This window comes from Leopardus geoffroyi, chromosome B3 (assembly GCF_018350155.1).
Source record: "Leopardus geoffroyi isolate Oge1 chromosome B3, O.geoffroyi_Oge1_pat1.0, whole genome shotgun sequence".
Classification (NCBI taxonomy): Eukaryota; Metazoa; Chordata; class Mammalia; order Carnivora; family Felidae; genus Leopardus; species Leopardus geoffroyi.
The window spans coordinates 78,859,230-78,880,889 of NC_059337.1; the positions used below are offsets into that span (position 1 = coordinate 78,859,230).

Here is a 21,660-nt window from a genome sequence, read left to right on the forward strand (position 1 = left end):
TTCACCCCACTTTCTCACTGATAAAAGAAATCATTTTGTTAAATTGACAGTGATCTAGGATCCTTCACATCTCTAAGCCAGCTTCCTCATCTGTAAAATAACAAAATAATACTATGTTATAGACTCATTTTAAGGTTAAAGAAAATTATATCTGTGGAGTGCCAACACAATTCGTACCATTCAGCGGGAATTCAATAATTTTTTGTTTTCTGTTTTCACTCTTTCATTATTATATAAAATGTGAAGTTCCTCAGGTACTTCCTTTGCCTAAGCCAAATACCAGAATCCGGCAAAATATATCACACAATTACTATGAATGTACTAACCTTACTTTGCCAACTTTTCATTATAGTAACAGTTAACATGTGAAGAATGCTTATGATTTTATGCCACAATCTTCAAAAGGTTTTATAGATGCAGAAACTAAAATTCAGATGGGTTAGGAAACTTCTGAAGGTTACACAGCTAATAATTTGAAAAGATGGCATTTTCACTTGGGAAATTGAGTTCTCAAGCCCATACCTTTAATCACTATGTTGTACTGCCTCTCACTTTTGTTTTCATAATACCTGCCTGGACATAACATCGCATAGTCTTATTTTCATATTTACTGTCTAATCGTTCTTGAAAATACCCACTCTGACCTGTCTCTTTATAAACGCTCTATTGTACATGGCCTTCTTATAATTTTCATTTCATTTATATTATTGACCTTAATATGTTTTACAAATATTGCCATAGTTAATCTGAATCAAGTTTCTTTTAAGTATAATGAAAAAGAGATTTAGAAATTATTAAACATTAGAGCCCAAGGGAAATTTTATTTTTTTTAAGTTTTTTTAAATTTATTTATTTTGAGAGAGACACAGAGAGAACGGGTGGGGGAGGGGCAGAGAGAGGGAGAGGGAGAATCCCTTCATGGAAAGCAGGCTCCATGCTTTCAGCACAGAGCCCAATGTAGGATTTAAACCCACAAACCATGAGATCATGACCTGAGCCAAAACCAAGAGTCAGATGCTTAACCAACTGAGCCACCCAGGTGCCCCTGAAGGGAGTTTTTAAAAAGCTAAGTCTTGCTTCTAGATTGTGTAGGACTTGTAACCATTCAGAACATATTAAATGGTGAGTGTTTAAATCTCTTAGTGGTTCTACCAGCACATTATCTTCCAAAATTAATTATTTAAATTACGCTTTTTTATGGTGATCTCCAAATCTCCTGAATTTAAGTCAGTGTTTTTTTCCAGAAAAATATTGTCTTAATGAACAGTGGCATTCCTTATCACATAGCAAATCAAACAAAAGTAGAAATAGACTAGACTTTAATTATAACCTATGACTCATCTTATTTTATTTTAGCATTTTAAAGATTATCACTCCATTATCCTCTGGCGTCCACTGTATTTTTTTAGAAAAAGAATAGCTAATACCCTTATCTTGCCTTTATTAGCTCCTTGCAAAGTAATACATCTTTTTTTTTTCTAGCTGCTTTTTCTTTTTATCTGTAGTGTTCAGAAGTTTTATCCTCATTTGCCAGTTTTGTTCGGTTTTGCATTTATCCTATTTGGACTCAGCATTTCTTGCTTTGATATTTTAATCAATGTCGGAAATTTCTGCTGCACCATCTCTTTATTACTTCCTTCCCATCTTCACTCTGATCATTTCCCTTTAGATCAGATCTTCATTATCAATATGGACTCTTTCAACGGCTTTCTAAATTTGCTCCCTGCCTCTAGTCTTTAAATATACCTCCCTCACATAATCATACTACTTTCACAATTAAAACACTCAGTTCCCATAAGATAATGTCTAAAGTCCTCAGTAAATGTATCTGTAAGGTCCTCATGATATGATGCCTAGCAATATTTCAGTCATGTGTCCTGCTGTTTAACACTTCAACCTTAAACAACCTGTGACTGTAGTTTCCTATAAACTCATACTAGGTCTCAGTGATACATCTCTATTTTTCAACTCCCCTGAGACTCTTCTAAAATAAAAACAAAAATCCATAAAAATAGAATTAATATGTAACCAAGAAGAAGGTAAGAGAAATATGAGCAAATGAGAGAGAGCAACAAATTGCTAGAGGCTAGAAAGTGCAGAATAGAAATTTAACTAAGTGCAATTAAAAGGTAAGGCCTAGAAAACAAAGTCTTTAAAACAGAAAAGTCAATTGCTAACTGAAAGCATAGGAGGCTTACCTTTTTTTTAAACAAGAAAGAAAAGTCAATTTCTAACCAAAAGTACAGTAGGGCAGAGGGAAGTAAAGTTGTGTAAAAAGTCATGATTCCAATGTGGAAAATATACACCTTTGGCATGATTTTCAGTAAGTGATAGTTAAGAAAAGAGAATCCATTTCATCAGAGCACAGTACATGACCCAGCATAGTCATAAAAACATAAATGTACACAGTCTATTAACGCAGAAAAAGTGAAAAACTTGTTTGCTGTTTCCTATCAAGTCACAATGATAACAATCTCAACAAAATAAAAATAATAGGAGAGCTGATAAGTGGTGGAGAATGACAAAGGTAAAAAGATGGAGGAAACAGCAGAAGTGATAATATCATCTCTTAACAATGTGTTGGGTCATTATTTATGAACACAAAAGTAACCTGTAGTAGTAATAAAATGATAAGTAACTCTAAAAGACACCAAGGAGGTCTAATCATATAATTTAGTGATACGGAGAAATCACCAAAAGAAATGCAAGCAAAAATATTTAAAAGAGCTTACCCCTAGGAAACCAATTAGCCACTGAATAGAAATGGTTCTGTTTCTTTGATTACAAGATCTTCTAAATCATTTTATTATTGTTACATGTTCTTGTGTTCCATTTATAATTTTTTTCTAAATGTTTTGAAGAGAGAGCTTAGGTGGCATTAGGCTTTCCAGAAAGCCTTCCCTCAATCTGAAGATCCAAGTGGCTTTCCTGTGTGTTTCCATAGTACCCAACACATAGCTCCAATGTGGCACTAATTTTAACACACACCTATGACTATGTGTTCATCTTTTCCACTAGAATCTGAGTTCTTTTGGAGGAGGAATTAAATTTTATTCATCACTCTACCCTCATCACCTCATACATTATCTGGTACAGGGTAAGTCATAATTATATGTTCACTTAGTGAATATACTATCAACTGTGATGGATAATCAATTTTTTTAAGGAGGCTCTATACCCAACATGGGACTTGAACACATGAATCCAAGTTCAAGACTCCCATGCTCTACTGACTGAGCCAGCTAGGTGCCCCATATTGGGTAATCTATATTAAAGTCAATATTTCAATTCATTTATGGGAATTAATATAGACACTCATGAGATATTTAATCCTTTCCTTACCTCACTGCATATTTTAACTTTGTAATGACAATGAATGTAATAGAGATGTAAAGCCACATGTTTCCACACCATCAGTATTTATCAGACACTGCAAGAAAACTTTAATCACAATATAATATTCAAAATTCTCACACCTACAATTTAAAATAAATCAAAAGTTGATTCTAAGTCTAACTGGTTTTAAATCAACTTACCAAGTTCAAAAATGTTAATATCTCTCACTAACTCACAGCATGCTACTATCAGCCTTAATTTTGTATTATTTCATAGAAATGTTGCAATTACAATTTAGTCCACATTGATCAGCAAAAGTTAAAGGGCAAAATTAATTAACGGAAATAGTAAAGGGCAAAAGATTAATATGATGACACATCTAAAATGCTTACAGTAAGAGAGGCACTGTTATTTTGAGATTATCCACATTGATCTGCAAAAGAACAGAAGGAGAAATCTGTGAATAAAGCTGAATTTCAACAAACTAAATTGTATGTTAGCATTTTAAAAATAATTACTAAAAATGACAACCACATTATAGATTTGAAACTTCTGACTAATAGACCCAACAATGACTAACGTATTACAAATAAGCTATGAAGAAAACTCCAAGTTGATGTGTGGATTTATATCAGAACGTCATATAAAACATATGACTAATTTTTTACTAAAATGCATGAAAAGTTTTAGACACCATATAAAGCATGTAATCTATTTTAAGTTGTCAGGATTTTCTGGTGATATTTATTTTGAAAACTTAAGGAACAGTATAATATCCAAACAATTAATTCAGCATACTTGTAGAATATATGAGGACTTTAGATCAATCAGAGGTAAGTAGTTGATAACAATGAATATTCTTATCTTTTGGGGGGTTTGTGTGACTTAACATAAATAAAATCCAGAAATAAAATCAGAGCACTGCCTTTGCTATTCATATACTTTCCTCACTTACATCTCCCTTGCTCTGGGGAATAAATTTCTGAGTTAGACCCAGCAGGTGTTTTGAACTCCATTTCAGATAAAAGGAACATGAAAGAGATTAGAATGAGAAGCCCTACCTCACACAATTATTAAGTAACAGAATGGATGCTAGGATTTGAATCTTCTGGTACTCAATGGTCTTTCCACTAAATGCTGGTTTCCAGTCCTTGTTTGCTACTAAAACATATGTATCCTATCAGGAATCAATTAAGAGCCATTTTGGAAAATACTGAAACCTGTGATGAGCCATTTTCAACCTAAGTAATTTTTTTATTTATGTGTGTGTGTGTGTGTGTGTGTGTGTGTGTGTGTGCAAAACGTGATTTTATTAAAGCACAGGGATAGGACCAGTGGGCAGAAAGAGCTGCCCTAAGTAACTTTTAAAGCCTCTCCCACTCCCCTATCCCAAGAAATGGCTGTGAGTAAATGGGAGAAATGATAGAAGCCTCATATAACACCTACGGCAATAATCTACACCTGCCCAATAAAGCAGTTAGGAGGGATGGTGAGTTCTAATAGGTTATGAAAGGAGTTTAAGAAACACATTTTTATAAGCTTTATTTAGAAGGCTACCTACAATATCTTTATGTTTAAAATGATCTTTTTGATCAATTTGAAGAAGCACAAATGAAACTCTGTGTGTTATTTTAAAATTTAGCAATTTAGCAAGTGTGTGTATGTGTGTATATCTTTTGGTTGTATTTACTTGACTTGGTTACAGTTATATCTCCTTGAAATAATATATTTTATTTTTACCTAGAACATTTTTTCTAACTACATTCTAGGAATATTAGAAAACAAAATTAGTATTTTGAACTAACTGTAAGTTATCTAGCATCTTTGATTCAAGCCATTTAGGTACCTTAAGATCCACATAACCCATGCCATCAAGCAGGCAAACATCTACACTATGTTTTCTCACTACTGTGGACTTTAATATTAATACCTCAGATCCATCAAGGCATTCCAAAATCATAAACACGTAACCCTCATATGGTGAACAGTAAAACCAGACGCTCTTCTGTATTCGGAGAACGGTTGATAATAGAAAAACAGAAACCAGTACAGGGAAAGAGTGTTCTTGTTTCCCAGAGTAAAGCAATTTGATTAAAAAAAAAAAAAAAAAAGACTTCTGACCCCAAACAATGAAATTTCCTATTGGAAATAAATAGCCCCTTCATTCATGTCAGAAGACAGTTTCAAAAGAACAAGCTATGTAATAATTAAAAAGCAGACAACATGACTCCCTCAGTAGTCAGTACAGACACTACAGTGTCAGTGACAGCGTGAGTTCCACGGTGGAAGAGAAGCAACTATGGAAAGTCAGTGGTTGCTCAAGGTTTAGAGGAGGAAGCAGAGCAGGAGAGCAAATGTGATAGAAAGGCAGCTGGCACACAAAGAAAATCAACACAAAGAAAATCAAAAAACTACATTGTAAATATGGAGTTCACAGAGAAGTGGGGGGAATAGAGTGAGCATCAAGATTTAATAGTAATCAAATCTTATCCCAGTCCTACAGTACAGAGACCTGGATTTAACACCTATCTCCACCACCCTGCATGCTCTCAAATTAGTTACACAGCCTCAGTTTTCTCACCTGTAGTCTAAGGTGAAAAATAATCAAAGAAATAATAAAAACATTTACTTCATGGGTGCCATAAGTTTAAAAAGAGATAACAGCACAAAGGCAGCTATTAGCATTATTAACATAGCCAGAAATCATTGAGTCCCTTGTAGCATAATGAGAAATATGATACAAGAAACCCAAAGCGGACAAAACATTGACTTAGCCACCCCTAAGTAGTGGTCGTAGCCATATGGTAGTGGTTGAGAGCATGGACTTAGGAACCAAACTGCCTGACGCTCTTACTTACCAGGGAACTTATGGCAAATTCCTTAATCTCTGTGCCCGTTTCCTCATCTGTAGACTAAGAATTATAAAACAACAACAACAACAACAACATGGAATTATCATGGGGGTAGAGTAAATCGGTCTTTTAGAATAGTGACTGGCATTTATTGTCTTGAACAAATAAGTAAAGCATATCAATGCCTTCAGGAAGAGAAATTGGTGATCAAAATTAATGAATATGTTCTTAGTTGTTATCCTTATTTAGCATACTCCATGAATTTATTTTTAAAGATTCGACACAGTGTGATTTATTTATTTTTAGTATCTTTGCCATTATTTTTGGTAGAACTAAGACCATAATCTATTTCTCCTAAGTATACCAGTATATTTCACTAGCATATAACATAAAATCTTTTTTTAAAAAAAATTAAATAAGTAAGTAATTTAAGCAATCTCTACACTCAGCATGGGACCTGAACTCACAACCCTGAGATCAAGAATTGCATGTTCTTCCAGTGGACCCAGCCAGACACCCCGACCTCTTTTTTATTTTTTATTTTTTGAATTACTATAAATAATTTAAGACAAACCAATAGGTCTTTCATTTTCAAACTGTGCTCTGCTGGAACCTGCCTTAAATCTCCTCCATGATTATAACTGGCCTGCATTATAAGTATCAAAATTCCTCTTACTGTCAAACTGCAGTCTGTCAACCCATTGGTGGTTGGTACATCACTTAGAGGGTCCCAACCAGTAAGTTTTTAAATTGAATACAATAACAGAAAGCATCAGAGCGCATCACAAGTAGTAGGGGCATGAGTTCATAAATCTTTTCAGCTGCGTAGGGGTGTTTATGTAGATACATGTATTTGTGATCTGGTTCATGATGTAAACTGTGTTTTTTACTATACTGGCCTCATAAAATGAATTTGGAAGTTTTCCTTCCTCTTCTATTTTTTTTTTGGAAAAGTTTGAGAATAGGAATTAATCTTTCCTTAAGTATTTGGTATAATTCATCTGTGAAGCCATCTAGTCCTGGACTTTTCTTTATTGGGGAGTTTTTTGATCACAGATTCTATTTCATTGCTGGTAATCAGTCCATTTAAATCTTCTATTTCTTCCAAAACTGGTAAGTTATATGTTTCCAGGCATTTATACATTTTTTCCAGGTTGTAGTATATATGTGGTTCTTACTATGGGAATAGCATTCTTTCTGAGAGAGAATAATATTGAAAACTTAACCAAACTGGAATTAGTTAACCAAAGTGGTTAATGTATGACTCAGTAGGAATGAACCCTTCACGTGCAGTTTTTAACAAAGGAAACCTAAGAGGAAATTATGAAGCATGGGTGTTCCCCGTGAAATTGGGAGGGAGACTAATTGGGCAACATGGAACAACCATATGGCAGCACGGGGTGCTGAGCTGAATTGAGGAAGCCAATGGTCCCAAAGAGAAATACTGACTGGAGTGAATAATAAATTTCAACTTTGTTTTACAACTTTGTCCAGGGATCCTTTCTCCATGCCTACCTGTATACATCTAGATATAAAGCAAAGATATTAATTCTTGCCCTTTCCTCCCTCATTGGTGGGCCAGTAGATACAGCAACTATGGATATACTCTGAAATCAAAATAAATCACTGTGATGAGTTACCTTCGGCCCACCAGGAGCCAGAGATTATGACCACTTGACCTCCCCCTAACACTTTATATGATACAACATTGAGATCATCACCAAGCCGGTTTTAAAGAAAGACTAGTAATCTACTAATCTATTCTAAGAATTTACCACAGTACATAGCAGGTCATCAATGTGTGCTTTTCACTTTTCTCTCCTCCATCATATACTCCTTTCCCTTCTTACCAGCTTAAATTCCATGACCCATCGTTACAATCACTTTTTCTTTATTCTATATACACTTTTCTGGAACCTCTGCAACTAACATGACTGGAAAAAAGCACACAGAATATAAACTAGTCTTATTATATTAAGTCATGAACATGAATCTCAAGTAGTTCATAGTGCTGCCCAACAATCACGTTACATGGGCCTAATCAGTTTGCTCTCCGGCTCATCTGCAGAAGGATTTCATACCTTATCCTTCCTCCTCACACTTCATGCACTTCCGTTATCGTCCTCAGTCTTAGCTGACCTTGCTTCTTAGTTCATTGAGAGAACTGAAGCAATCAAAGGAGAACATCCACAACTTTCTGTACCCATGCGACCCCTCCCATCTTGGGCTCTTGGTCCCATCTCATTTCCCCATTCAAAACCATGCCTTGAGCAAAGCCTTTCCTTTTTCTCCTGTATCATCAAATTCTCTCTCTCTACTGGACCACTTCTATAAACAATTAAACATATTTTTTCTCCCTTTAGAAAAACAAACAAACCAAAAACTCTCTCTTGGATCCATGTTCTCCTAACTAATGCCTCTTCTGTTTCTCTTTTAGCAAAACTGCTCAATAAATTGTCTACAGTCTCTTGAATTCTTCTCTATCCATTCATATTTTTAATGTTTATTTATTTATTTTTGAGAGAGAGAGAGCAAGAAGGGGAATGGCAGAGAGAGAGAGAGAGAGAGAGAGAGAAGACAGAAAATCCCAAGCAGGCCCCACAATGTCAGTGCAGAGCCCGATGCAGGTCTCGAAGTCATGAACCACAAGATCATGATGACCTAAGCCAAAATCAAGAGTCAGAGGTTTAACCAACTGAAACACCCAGGCATCCCTTCATTCATTTTTAATCATCACTCAAGAGACTTTCATCTCTACCATTGTAATGAATCTGCTCCCCTCATGGCCACCAATGACCTCCATTTTGCTAAGTCAAACTAATTTTCTGTCTTTATCTTACTGGGCCCACCAGCAGTGTTAATACAGTTGACCACACACACTCCTTTCCTTGGCTTTCAAGTCACTATGTACTCTTGATTTTTGTCTAACCTCAGCTACTGCTTTTTCTCACTCTCTTGTTCATTCCTTTTCTTCTTCCCAACCTCTTAATATTAGAGTCTGCTGAACTCAGTCCTTGGTCTTCTCTATATACTACTTTTTTTATATTAAATATAATTTATTGTCGAATTGGTTTCCATAAAACACCCAGTGCTCATCCCAACAGGTGCCCTCCTCAATGCCCATCACCCACTTTCCCCTCTCCCACACCCCCCATCAACCCTCAGCTTGTTCTCAGTATTTAAGAGTCTCTTATGGTTTGCTTCCCTCCCTCTCCGTAACTTTATTTCCCCCTTCCCCTAACCCATGGTCTTCTGTTAAGTTTCTCAGGATCCACATAAGAGTGAAAACATATGGTATCTGTCTTTCTCTGTATGACCTCTTTCACTTAGCATAATACCCTCCAGTTCCATCCATGTTGCTACAAATGGCCAGATTTCATTCTTTCTCATTGCCAAGTAGTATTCCATTGTATATATAAACCACATCTTCTTTATCCATTTGTCAGTTGATGGACATTTAGGCTCTTTCCATAATTTGGCTATTGTTGAAAGTGCTGCTATAAACATTGGAGTACAGGTTCCCCTATGCATCAGCACTCCTGCATCCTTTGGGTAAATTCATAGCAGCGCTATTGCTGGGTCATAGGGTAGATCTATTTTTAATTTTTTGAGGAGCCTCCACACTGTTTTCCAGAGTGGCTGCACCAGTTTGCATTCCCACCAACAGTGCAAGAGGGTTCCCGTTTCTCCACATCATTTCCAGCATCTAGTCTCCTGATTTGTTCATTTTAGCCAATCTGACCGGCATGAGGTGATATCTGAGTGTGGTTTTGATTTGTATTTCCCTGATGAGGAGTGACATTAAGCATCTTTTCATGTGTCTGTTGGCCATCTGAATGTCTTCTTTAGAAAAATGTCTCTCGGGGCGCCTGGGTGGCGCAGTCGGTTGAGCGTCCGACTTCAGCCAGGTCACGATCTCGCGGTCCGGGAGTTCGAGCCCCGCGTCGGGCTCTGGGCTGATGGCTCAGAGCCTGGAGCCTGTTTCTGATTCTGTGTCTCCCTCTCTCTCTGCCCCTCCCCCGTTCATGCTCTGTCTCTCTCTGTCCCAAAAATAAATAAACGTTGAAAAAAAAAATTAAAAAAAAAAAAAAAAATGTCTCTCATCCAGCCTTACTGGCTTTAAATGTCTCCTATTCATGCTAAAAACTCACAATTTGTATCTCCATTCCAGACCTAATTCTGAACACTAATTCTGAAGACTCACATATTCAACTTTCATTTGACATTTCCATTTGGATGTCAACTACACATCTTAAACTTAACATAACCAAAAGCAATAATCTGGCCTTACTGGCTTTAAATATCTCCTATTCATGCTAAAAACTCACAATTTGTATTTCCATTCCAGACCTAATTCTGAACCTAATTCTGAAGACTCACATATTCAACCTTCATTTGACATTTCCATTTGGATGTCAACTACACATCTTAAACTTAACATAACCAAAAGCAATAATCTGATGTCATGTCCAAACCTGACGTCCCCAAAGCTTCCCCATTCTCAGTAAACAGAAACTCTAGCTTTCCCATTGTTCAAGCCAAAAGTTTTCTAATCAATGTTGGTGCCTATCTTTCTTTCACATCTCACGTTTATCCCATCAGGCAAATCTATAGGCTCTACCTGCAAAATATCTACAAAATTCAATCTTTTTTTTATCACCTTCACTGCTACTGACTTAGTCCAAGAACCCCATGACTCTCACCTGAATTTTTTCAATATCTTCTAACTTGTCTACTGTTTCCCACACTGACCCTCCATAGTTTATTCTCAGTAGGGTAGCAGGGGGAATTATTTTAAAGTGTTAGCCTATATTATTCATCTGCTGAAAACCCTCCACCATGGTCTATCCATGCATCAATTTTACTCATATTAAAGTTGAAGTCCTTACAATAACCTACAACAGTCTACATAATACCATGACTTCTGTTGTCTCCCATCCATTCAGTGTTTCTTTTCAGCTACACAGACCCTCCCTCCAATCTTGCTGTTATTTAAACATACCACATGCTTGAATTTCATGGTCTTGCACGGGGTATTCTTTCTGCCTAGAATATACTTTTCCCAGTTACCCACATGGCTCACTCTCTAAATCCCTTGATGTTTGTCCAAACATCGCTTTTTATATGATAGGCAAGATTCTAAGAAGTCCCCAAGACTTCTGCCCCCTGGAATACACACACTATATAACTCACTTCCCTTGATTGTGGGTGGATTTGTGAATATAAAGGAATATCACTCATGATTAAGTTTTTAAGCAGTTGACTGTCAGTTAATCAAGAGTTGTTATTCAGATTATGATATGTGGGCCTGTTCTAACAAGCCTTTTAAAGAAATTGAAGTGTCAAATAGACACTCTAGCTGGCCTCAAGGAAGACACAAACCACTGTGTTGTGAATAATTGCCCATCAGTGTCACATGCCTATAAAATGCAGGTGGCTTCAAGGAGTTGAGAGTGAATTCAGTCACAAGCTAGCAAGAAAACAGGAACTTCAGTCCTACAACCACCAGGAACTGAATTCTCCCAACAACCTGAATAACTTCGGAAGAAGACCCTGAGTTGTAGATGAGGACCATGAGAATGAGAACACAGTCAAAACATTGATTTCAACCTTGTGAGGCTATGAGCCAAGGTCCCAGGTAGCTTGTGCCTGAACTCTTGACCTGACCCACAGAAAATACAAAGTAATAAACTTGTGAAGTTTTAAGCCACTAAGTTTGTGATAATTTTTGACAGCAATAGAAATCTAATACAATCAGTGGTTTCTCCTGGCTAATCTACTGAAAATTCTAACCACTCTCTTTTACATTCCTTATGCCCTCTATTCTCCATTACATTTTTCATGACACCGATTTATTTTGTTTATTGCCTCTCCAAATGGAATGTAAGCTCCACAAAAGCAAAGTTGTTTAACTGTCTTATTTACCATTTGTTCAACTACAGTTCCTGGCACATAGTAGAAGATATGTGTTGAAAAAATGAATAAAATTGTTAGATACATGAACAAAAAGACATAATAGTATTTCCCCCAGAATAATCAAATTAATCATTCATTTAATTTATGAGACTATGTATCCCAAACTTTAGCTAAATTTGAAGTTTAGTTAATACAACATGTTAGTATTCAATTTACCTCTGGATGTGTATGTTATTTTTTATTATTAAGAACAATGAAAAATCCTTAAATTCATAAAGTTAACTACTAAAAGCAATAATGCAAATGGCAAATGTTTATTTTGGGCTTACTATTTCCCTATTACTTGTATAAGTATCTTCTCTATGAATTTAAAATATTTTATCCTCATAAAGACATCATGAGATAGTTACCATTATTATTCTCATTTTACACTTAGTGAAACTAAAGCACGGAAAGGTTTAATCATTCATTCAAGGTCACATACCTAGAAAGTGATGGAATCAGACTCAAAGTATGGCAGTGTAACTTTAGAGCTTGAGTTTTTCAGCCACCATGCATTTAAACTTTGAGGTTTAAACTTCATTACGTTTTGAGCATCTGAATACACACAACATTTATATTTTTCTGTGGACAAAAGCATAAATAAATTGAAAAGACCAATTAAAAATTGCAAAACATATTTGAGCCAGATGACAAAGGGTTAATAGACTTTCATAGAAAAGCCTTATAAGTTAATAACAAAGGCACTATATTGCAATAAAAAAGACAAAACAGCATAAAAACAGACAAAAGACATAAAGATAACCCACAGAAGAAGCAAAAAAAAAAAATGTGAATAATACTTGAAAAAATTTATTCAACCTTGATGGGAGATTTAAAAAAACACATTAAAACAAGTTTTAAATATTATTCTTTTTCCTCTTAAACTGGCAAAAGTTCACATTTAAAAATGGTTCAATAAGACAGATACTTTCATAGATTGCCAGTGTGAGATACATTAGTGGAACCCTAATGAAGTATAATTGAATAATATGTGGCACTGTCTTTTAAAAACTCATACTGTGAGGGTTGATGGAGGGTGAGGGAGAGGGGAAAGTGGATGATGGGCATTGAGGAGGGCACTTGTTGGGATGAGCACTGGGTGTTGTATGGAAACCATACAATAAATGTGACAATAAATTATATTTAAAAAAAAACTCATACTGTGAGATCCAAAAAATTTATCCCCTAAAAAAAAAACTCTATTAAGAGGAAATAATCAGAGTTGTAGAGACATCTCAAGTCACTTTAATGATGAAAAATTAGAAACAACCTAAATGTGAATCAATGGTTATACTATTCATTGTCAATCCATAAATTATATAAACATGTTAGTCTATAAGTTAATAGTGGTTTTCAAAAATCAAATAGTGATGAGGAAATGCCCATGGTAAAACATTGGATGAAAAAAGTCAGAACACAAAGCATCCTCACAGGATGTTCCAAATTATTTAAATTGTACCATATAGTATTGTACCTTTATACACAGGAGAAGTCCTGGTTTTTAAAAATTATGTAAAATGATAACTGAAGTCACCACTGGGTTTGTTTCAATAGGTAATTTATACTGATTTTCTTCTTTATAATACACTGGGAAATTTTGTATAGCGAGTCTGTGTTAAGCCACAATCAGAAGGAAGCAAAACTTGTAAATTTTATAAAATAATTTATTTAAAAATATACATTTCTAACTCACATACAAGGACAGAAGAGACTTTAGATTCTTATAAGCTGCCCAAGTCCACAAGTTGCAGATAATGGCATGTCTGCCTAGTAGAAGACCAGACCATAAGACTGCACCATAATAACAAGACTAGAAAGTTCAACTCAGAAAAATCCTCCAAGGGAAGGATAAAACTTCTTGCACAACAACCCAGAATCAGTTTTATATTATGAAGCTTTTTTCCAAAACACGGACAATTTTTTTTTCTTTTCATACAAACATATTACTTAGATACCCTGAGATTTCTCACAATTCCTATTAAGAATTAAAGATTTTGGGGGCACCTGGGTGGCTCAGTGGGTTAAGTGCCCGACTCTTGATTTCGACTTAGGTCATGATCTTACAGCTTGTGGGATCGGCCCCCGTCAAGCTCCGTGCTCACAGCTTGGGATTCTCTCTCCCTCTCTCTCTACCCCTCACCCAGCTCACGCTCACTCTTTCCCTCTCTCAAAATAAATAAGTTTTTAAAAAAGAAGAATTCAAGATTTTCCAGCAATTATTTTTTAGATGTCTGAGAACATGCTGAAATTTATAATCGTCATATTACAAAGATTTTTTGATATCATCGTTTTTGGTTCTTTACAATGCTGTAGTCAGTATGCATTTTTACTAGATGTATCTTCCCAAGAAGCTATACCGTCACTATACCTGAATCCATCTCAAAGCAGATAAAGAAGTACCACACCGCATGCAATTATGAGATGTAAACATTTTAATAGCAATAAAGTATGGATGCATCTCACAATTTATGGCATGTCACAGATAATTTGCAGCACTTGTTTTTCTGTCTTTATGATCTATGAAACAATGGTGCACATTACAATGGACAATGTATTCAATTCAATTAAACAAACTAACCCTTCACTTCTTCCATTCAATCACTTCAAATTAATTATATAAAGCCCTGATTATCTAAACACCAAACTGCCAAACTGTCTAAAATTTAAGAACATCTTCTAAGTTCAGAGCTCTTCTCACAAAGATAATAAACTACTTAACTTGACCAAAAAGAATCGGTTTCTAGTGCAAAGAACAAGAAGGACACATACCAGTTTCATAGAGTCTGGGCAAGGAAAGTACCTATGCAGCTATATAGACATGTTATGTGACCTTTACAAGTTGGCCATGAATGATATAGAAAGGCTATTGATGCCTATGGCCAAAATATTTTGCATGTGTCAGGGCCAGCTCTGGCTTAGACTGCAACTGAACAGCTAAGCTCCATAAGAAATATAAGAGTATGAAACCAACTAAACTTCCTATTCAATTAAGAGAGCTACAAGCTGCTTTCCTGACAACGAGTTTATACATCTCTGGCAGACGGCTCAGACCTGGCAGACCTGGGTGAGGGCTATGGCATTTTTCCTGAGGAAGGAGAGGCAACTTGTCGCAACCCTGGGTTCCTGATAACGCACTGAGAAGCACTCTTCAACCAATACAGCTTTCTTAAAAATTATATTTGTAATTAGGGGTGCCTGGGTGGCTCAGTTGGTTCAGTGTCCAACTTTGGCTCAGGTCATGACCTCGCAGTTTGCAAGTTCAAGCCCTGCCTCAGGACCTCTGCTGTCAGAATGGAGCCCACTTCAGATCCTCTGTCCCCTGTCTCTCTGCCCCTCCCCTACTTGTGCTCTCTCTCTGTCTCAAAGATAAATATTTAAAAAATTCTATGTGTAATTAATGCCAATCCTACTTTTTTATTTTGTTTTTGTTTTATTTTGGTTCCAAACAAACTGTGTTTCACCTGGGACAAACAGTTACTTCAAACAGACCGGTAGAGAAGAGAAGGCCAGGGGATTATACTTGCTTCATTGTGATTGATAGTTCTGCCCTATAGGAAAGGACAAACGTATTCCATTTGGCCAGTTGTATCTTTTAGAGCTAATCTGTGGGAAAAAAGTAAAAGACATAGAAAGAAAACGTAATAAAAACAAAGGGAAAAAGAAAGACTGTAACAGAGCCCATCATCAAGGCCAGCAATAGCAGGGACTTCCGAGACAGCTATTACAGGGGGTGACAAGGTGGCAATCACCAGACATTTTAACAGGAGAGAAGACTGTAATGGAATCAAAAGATGAAACATCTTTGCAGCTGAGAGATCCAAACAGTCATCTGCATCAATTATTTTTATAGGCCCTTACTATACTCATAGTAAATTTATGAATAAGTGAAAGAAAAACACTGAATATTTGTAGCCTACACAGACCCTATCTAACCTCTGATTATGCCTCTCTTAATCTTAATGCCAGCATTCTTAAATACATGAGATCATTACAGTGTGTTTATGGTAGGAAAGAGATATGGTAATACTATATTTCTTTAAAGAGCATTTTGCTTATTAATTTGTTTTAATGTTTAACTTTCCTAACTAAGAAGTGAGCTCAAGAAAGGCAGAGCATTGTTTTGTGATTTTCAGAGGTTTTTTTGTCTCCTTTTTTCAATGCTGTATTCTCAGCACCAACAATAGTGCCTGGCATATATCATAATATACATAGTGGCTGATAGATGTTTGTGGAATAAATGAAAAGGGTACATATTATTTAGGAGCTTCATAAAATTAATCGTATCTTGATAACATTAAAAATAAAATATTTCATTTTCCGTAAGACTGAGTAATACAGCAAGTTCAGAAATTTACGGCCTAGTCTTCTGTCAGCTGAAGGGTATTTCAGCTTGATAATTAAAGAGAAGGTTTATACTTTCAAGAAGCCCTTCCAAATACGCCAGCGCAAATACTTAAATAAAGTCAGATATACTCCTTCACAGCCCATCAGCAAACCCGTAGGACGTGAGGGCATGGACTATAAGTAGACACGGAGGGACTTGGGTTCTATTTCTCAGGGCTACAAAGGCCCTCTATAGGGTGGTTAATAAAGTTCCCATACCTCCTTTGAAGCCAGGGATGGGATGCACTGAGTTAGCACGGACGCAGAAGGCTAGCTAGCTCTTGTGGCTGAGTGCCAGTGGAGGGCAGCAGAGAGCTACTTGAGTGAAAATACCTTCAAGAGGAAGATTTAACAGCTCCCAGCTGAGAATAAGCTCCTTGGCCAGATCTACACCGCACTATTGACGAGGCAGCCCGCTTGGAAAACCTGACCACAGGGTAGCCAGCAAAAATGGAGTTCCCAAATACGTTAACATATGAAGCCAAGAAGCAAAGGAGATGGGCAGGAAACAACGCCAGGATACTGAGGATAATCTGGACTCCAGCTAAGCACAACTCATTGGAGCCATTGATTCAGATAGCGATCTCTCTCCAGAGCTGCTGAAACAGATGATGTCTCTCATTCATTCCAACTCCAAAATCTTACATCCCCAAGATCGTTAACGAGCATGTTTTAAGTACAATATTTTTGCAAAGAAGACCTCTCCTGTAGGAAATAGAAATAATATATTAAGAATATAACATTGTTAGCATTAAGAGGATAAAATCATACGTGAAGGAAGATTAGCAAGCACAGAGTCTCTCTTGTTACAAGCGGTCCCTAGAATCCTCCAAAAGTTGAAACTTCTCACATATGTGTGGCGGAAACTTTGTGAGGCCTAACAAACAGTAGCAGGTTCAATCAGTTACCCGGGTCTCACCGTGAGGGCCCCCACCCTAAGGACGACCAGGAGTAACATGTACCCCCTCCAAGGCCAGGATCCATACTCCTTTTCTGTGTCTTCCTAGTGATGTGAGTTTAGGTCAGCTAGGTGACCTCTCTAGGTCAGTTTCCTCACTTCTATTTTATTTGTTTTTTAGTTTGAGAGAGAGAGAACACGTGAACGGGGGGGGGGGGAGGGGGAAGAGAGGCAAAAGAAGAGAGAGAGAGAGAGAGAGAGAGAGAGAGAGAGAGAGAATCTAAAACAGGCTCCATGCTTAGCAGGAGCCTGACACGGAGCTCGATCCTCGACCCTGGGATCATGACCTGAGCTGAAACCAAGAGTTGGCCGCTCAACTGACTGAGCCACCCAGGAGCCCCAGTTTCCTCACCTCTAAAATAAAAAAGAATATCTATCTCTTGGGTCTAAAGGAATTCACAGAAAAAAGCAAGCCTTGTTAATTTTATACAAATATGCAGTATTTTTATCATCAGTCTGAGTAGTAGGAAAAGCAGGAAGATAACCTAGAGAACAAAAGAAAAGCATCTAAAAACTAAACCTTTGGCAGATTCAGAATTTTCTTTGTAATGAACCTTGTTCTTTCTATCAGACCAGGTCAGGAGAGTTCCTCCTCACTGGAACTCATGTTAAATGATGAGTGTATTTGCATTATGGAGTAATATTTGCCTCCTGTTCACAGTCTTCTCCTTGCTAAATGTGTATAATGATGTTCCAAGCCAGATACAAGTGGGAGATATTTTACTGCCACCTCCTGAAGGAATTTATTCATAGGGTCACAGAAGCCGGGAGGAAATGTGGGCTGTTTGCCGCCAGAATACTTTGGCTCTGGTCCCCCTTCCCCCCAAAATTAATAGCAATAATAATCATTACTCTAAGGATATGGGAACGTGTTAGAGAAACTCAAATACAGCTGCCTCAGCTTTGTGTTAGTTTAGTCCCATTCCTATGCTGTGATTTTTCTGGATGGACAGCAAGAGAGAGCTGAGTGCATACCAACGCCTGAATGAACATTAACTGGAAAATCTATGAGTTTTGTCGTTTATTTTAATTTTTTTAAGTTTATTTATTTGGAAAGAGAGAGAGAGCAGGGGAGGAACACAGAGAGGGAGAGAGAGAATCCCAAGCAGGATCCGTGCCATCAGCACAGAGCCTGCTGAGAGGCTCTAACTCACGAACCATGGGATCATGCCCTGAGCTGAAGCCAAGAGTCGGACGCTTAACTGACCGAGCCACCCAGGTGCCCCAATTTGTGTCATACTTTTAAATCAAACAAAGGAGAAGATGGGAGGGACATGACGAAGAAGATTTCATCAGTTCTTTTAATTCTTACTTCTGATGAGATGCCTAACTGGAAAATTCAGAACTGACACTGAAGGGTCACAAATGACAACAGGGGCAAAAACAGAGAGTCTTCCCGAATGAGGGTTCCTGGTTTATTGACTTATAGCTCTTTCCAGCTATAAGGAACAACAGAGAGTTCAACCTTCTCATTTCTCTAGGAGGAAACTAAGGCCAAGAGAAGTTGGGTGACCAGTTCAGATTCTCCAAAGTATTAACAACAAGTCCAGTTATCTTATTAGTTTAAAATACTATATAGCTAAATAGCTAGTATGCCACTCGATGACCAAACCCCATAGTAAAGGCACAGAAATTGTTGTTCAAAAATAAAATGGAATTAAAAAATTGGCCCCCATTAAAGTTACAAAACATGGATCTCTATATTCCAGTAGTCATCAGCTGCTTTGCTAATACGAAATTAAACACACTTATGCTTCAGTGAGTACGTGCACAAACTACACCCACACACATGGCCAATTTATAAAGTCATAGGGAATGAGATGAATTCTTCTGTTACCTCTGTTTAAATTGTTAAATGCCAAGCAAATGCTAAAATTGTTATTCTGAAAAGTCCTGGGCCATTGCTAAGTCTCTGCCATTGTTAAGACCTCACCAGTGCCCAAATATTCCATTTAAGGAGATGGCGTCCATCTGGGAACGGGAATCCCATTTCTTCGAACTTCGAAACATCTTTGAGCAAATATGATATAGGCAGAGAATATATGTGGTAACTTAAAGGAGGGGTTATCTTTAGTATGTTTCCTGATATTGACTAAACAGCAATCTCGAATCAACTAAATGGTTGGTCCAGACCAAAGGAAATCTCAGGAATTTCTTCCTTTTCCAATTTTACTAAGTATTTATGTATTAATACATTTGATTATAATTTGGAAAATTGGTTCAATAAAGTACACTGCCCAAAAGTATTTTTTAGAACGTCTCCTGACACGGAATTTAAAACATTTTGAAGAATCTTCTTGCAATTGCCCTGTGTGCAGACACCCGAGGTAAACGTCTTTTCCTCTCTCTATATATTACTACCATAATATAAACTCAGTAAAACATCCTTTGATATCAAGAGAGTACTGTTTTCCAGATAATCAAGATTAATTAGAAAAACCACAGGTCTCTCTCCTGTGAAAATCCATTCCTCAGTAAACTATCCCACACCTTCATCACTACTATTGAGCGTTATGGTCACTAGATGTCGCTGCTGTCGTTTGAATCAGATTTTCTTCCAGCTTTCCAGAAAAAAAAAAAAAAAAAATCTTATGGTTTTGGGAATTGTTTTTATTGTTGTTGATATTTTGGTAAGTGGATGCTATTTTATATATTAATGAATGCAGATCACTTACGTCTTAGATGAAGAGAGAAAGAACCGGAAAGCTGAAGTAACTTGCCTAAGGATCCATAGGAAGAGACTGGTAGAACCAGAGGTGTAAAACTCTACTCTCGTGTCTATATAGGTTTTTAAAAAGCAAAAATGTTCCCGATGGGAGCCATGAAGACAATAATCTTTTAAAACCAAAACCCAGTGAGTAATACTTACTACATATAAAGTTAGTTTTGTTTTATTTTCTCCCCGATGGCCTTCTCCTTGGAAACTTGATACATGTGAATCATGAGAACACATGATTTTCCCAGGCCAGACTTTAAAAGAGTAAGAGAATATGACAAAAGCCGTCATCTAGGTTCAGGTGATTCCTTCCTCCAGACAGTCTCCTCCATAAAGTTATTAAAAGTAGACAAACGTCCACGACACATAAACAATCCTATACAGAGAGCATCTCCAACCCAGCTTTCCAGCCATCAGAAAAGAAAACCAGTAGAGTTTTCTTCAGAAGGCTAGGGCTAAGAAGGATACAGAGGCAGCTGTGAATGCAGTCCTGAGCTGCTTTCACAGACTGAAGTGAGGAGGCAGAAAGGAAAGATGAAGGCAAGTTAACTGACGGAGGCAACCCAGTGCCGTGGCTGAAGCATCCATTTATTCCTGCTCCTGAGGGAAAACCAAAAACGTACAACCCCTTGGGTGGGTTGACAGGCAGGAGATAGAGGAGAGGGCTCTCACACTCTCGCTGAAACTTGTTGAACCCCCTTGTTGAGCCCCCAGAGGGGGAGGGAGGAATGGACGTGCCCTGAAAAGAAAAGAAAAAGGAGCCAGCATCGCGAACAGCCTTGGGAAAATCTCCACAGATGAGCATTTTTGTGCGTTAAGTGGCCCGCATTAGCAGCCTAAACACGTAGGGGAAGGCTAACATCGCCTGTTAATATGATGCGGGAGAGCAACGCTAGACCTGGCATTTGAGAGTGGAAGCGCCACTTTTCACCAAAAACCAAATGAAACATTTCTGAGGGTTTCAGTTCTTGGGGATTGGGTGGAGTGAGTTTTAGGGCGAGCCTCGTTCCCTGGGGCCAGGCATGTACTGGGTGACCAGTTTTAGAGGCTGGTTGTTTTATATAGTGTACAGGCTTATTTCAACTATCTTTAAAAAATAATAATAATGATGATAAAGCTTCTTAGTCCGAGGTTCTCAGGTCGCCTCTGGGAGAGGGGAAAGGAAGAGTCATCCCTGGGATGTCTCCTTTAAGCTCCAGCGTTGGGACGGACAACAGACGAGGCGGTTCTGAAACTCTGCATAAAAACGGTCACCTCCACCCCTTTCGAGCCGCCTCTTTTCTCTGACACCCAGAGAGACCGGGAGAGGGATAACGACAGGAATAGGGATAGGGAGAAGGGATGGGGTGGGGGGGCGGGGAGAAGGCGGAAGGCAAAGGTGAGAGAAATCGAGGAAGAAAAAAAAAAAAAAAGGAGAAGAAAAGGGGGGAAGGGGAAACTGATGAAATTAAACCCAA

General features: G+C 37.4%; 1 long non-coding RNA gene across 2 annotated transcripts in view; it reads right to left on the minus strand.

Moving 5' to 3' along the window:
- LOC123583494 overlaps positions 1 to 21,660 on the minus strand; it is a 49,390-nt gene that overhangs the window by 18,953 nt on the left and 8,777 nt on the right. Inside the window, exons 1-3 of one of the 2 annotated variants that reach the window (XR_006704902.1) lie at positions 16,749 to 17,229; positions 15,625 to 15,749; positions 3,729 to 3,769 (exon numbers count right to left, since the gene is read on the minus strand). This is a non-coding gene — a long non-coding RNA (uncharacterized LOC123583494). Of the gene's footprint in view, positions 1 to 3,728; positions 3,770 to 15,624; positions 15,750 to 16,748; positions 17,230 to 21,660 lie in introns of those variants that run through there. The other variant, XR_006704901.1, reaches the window with a different exon arrangement.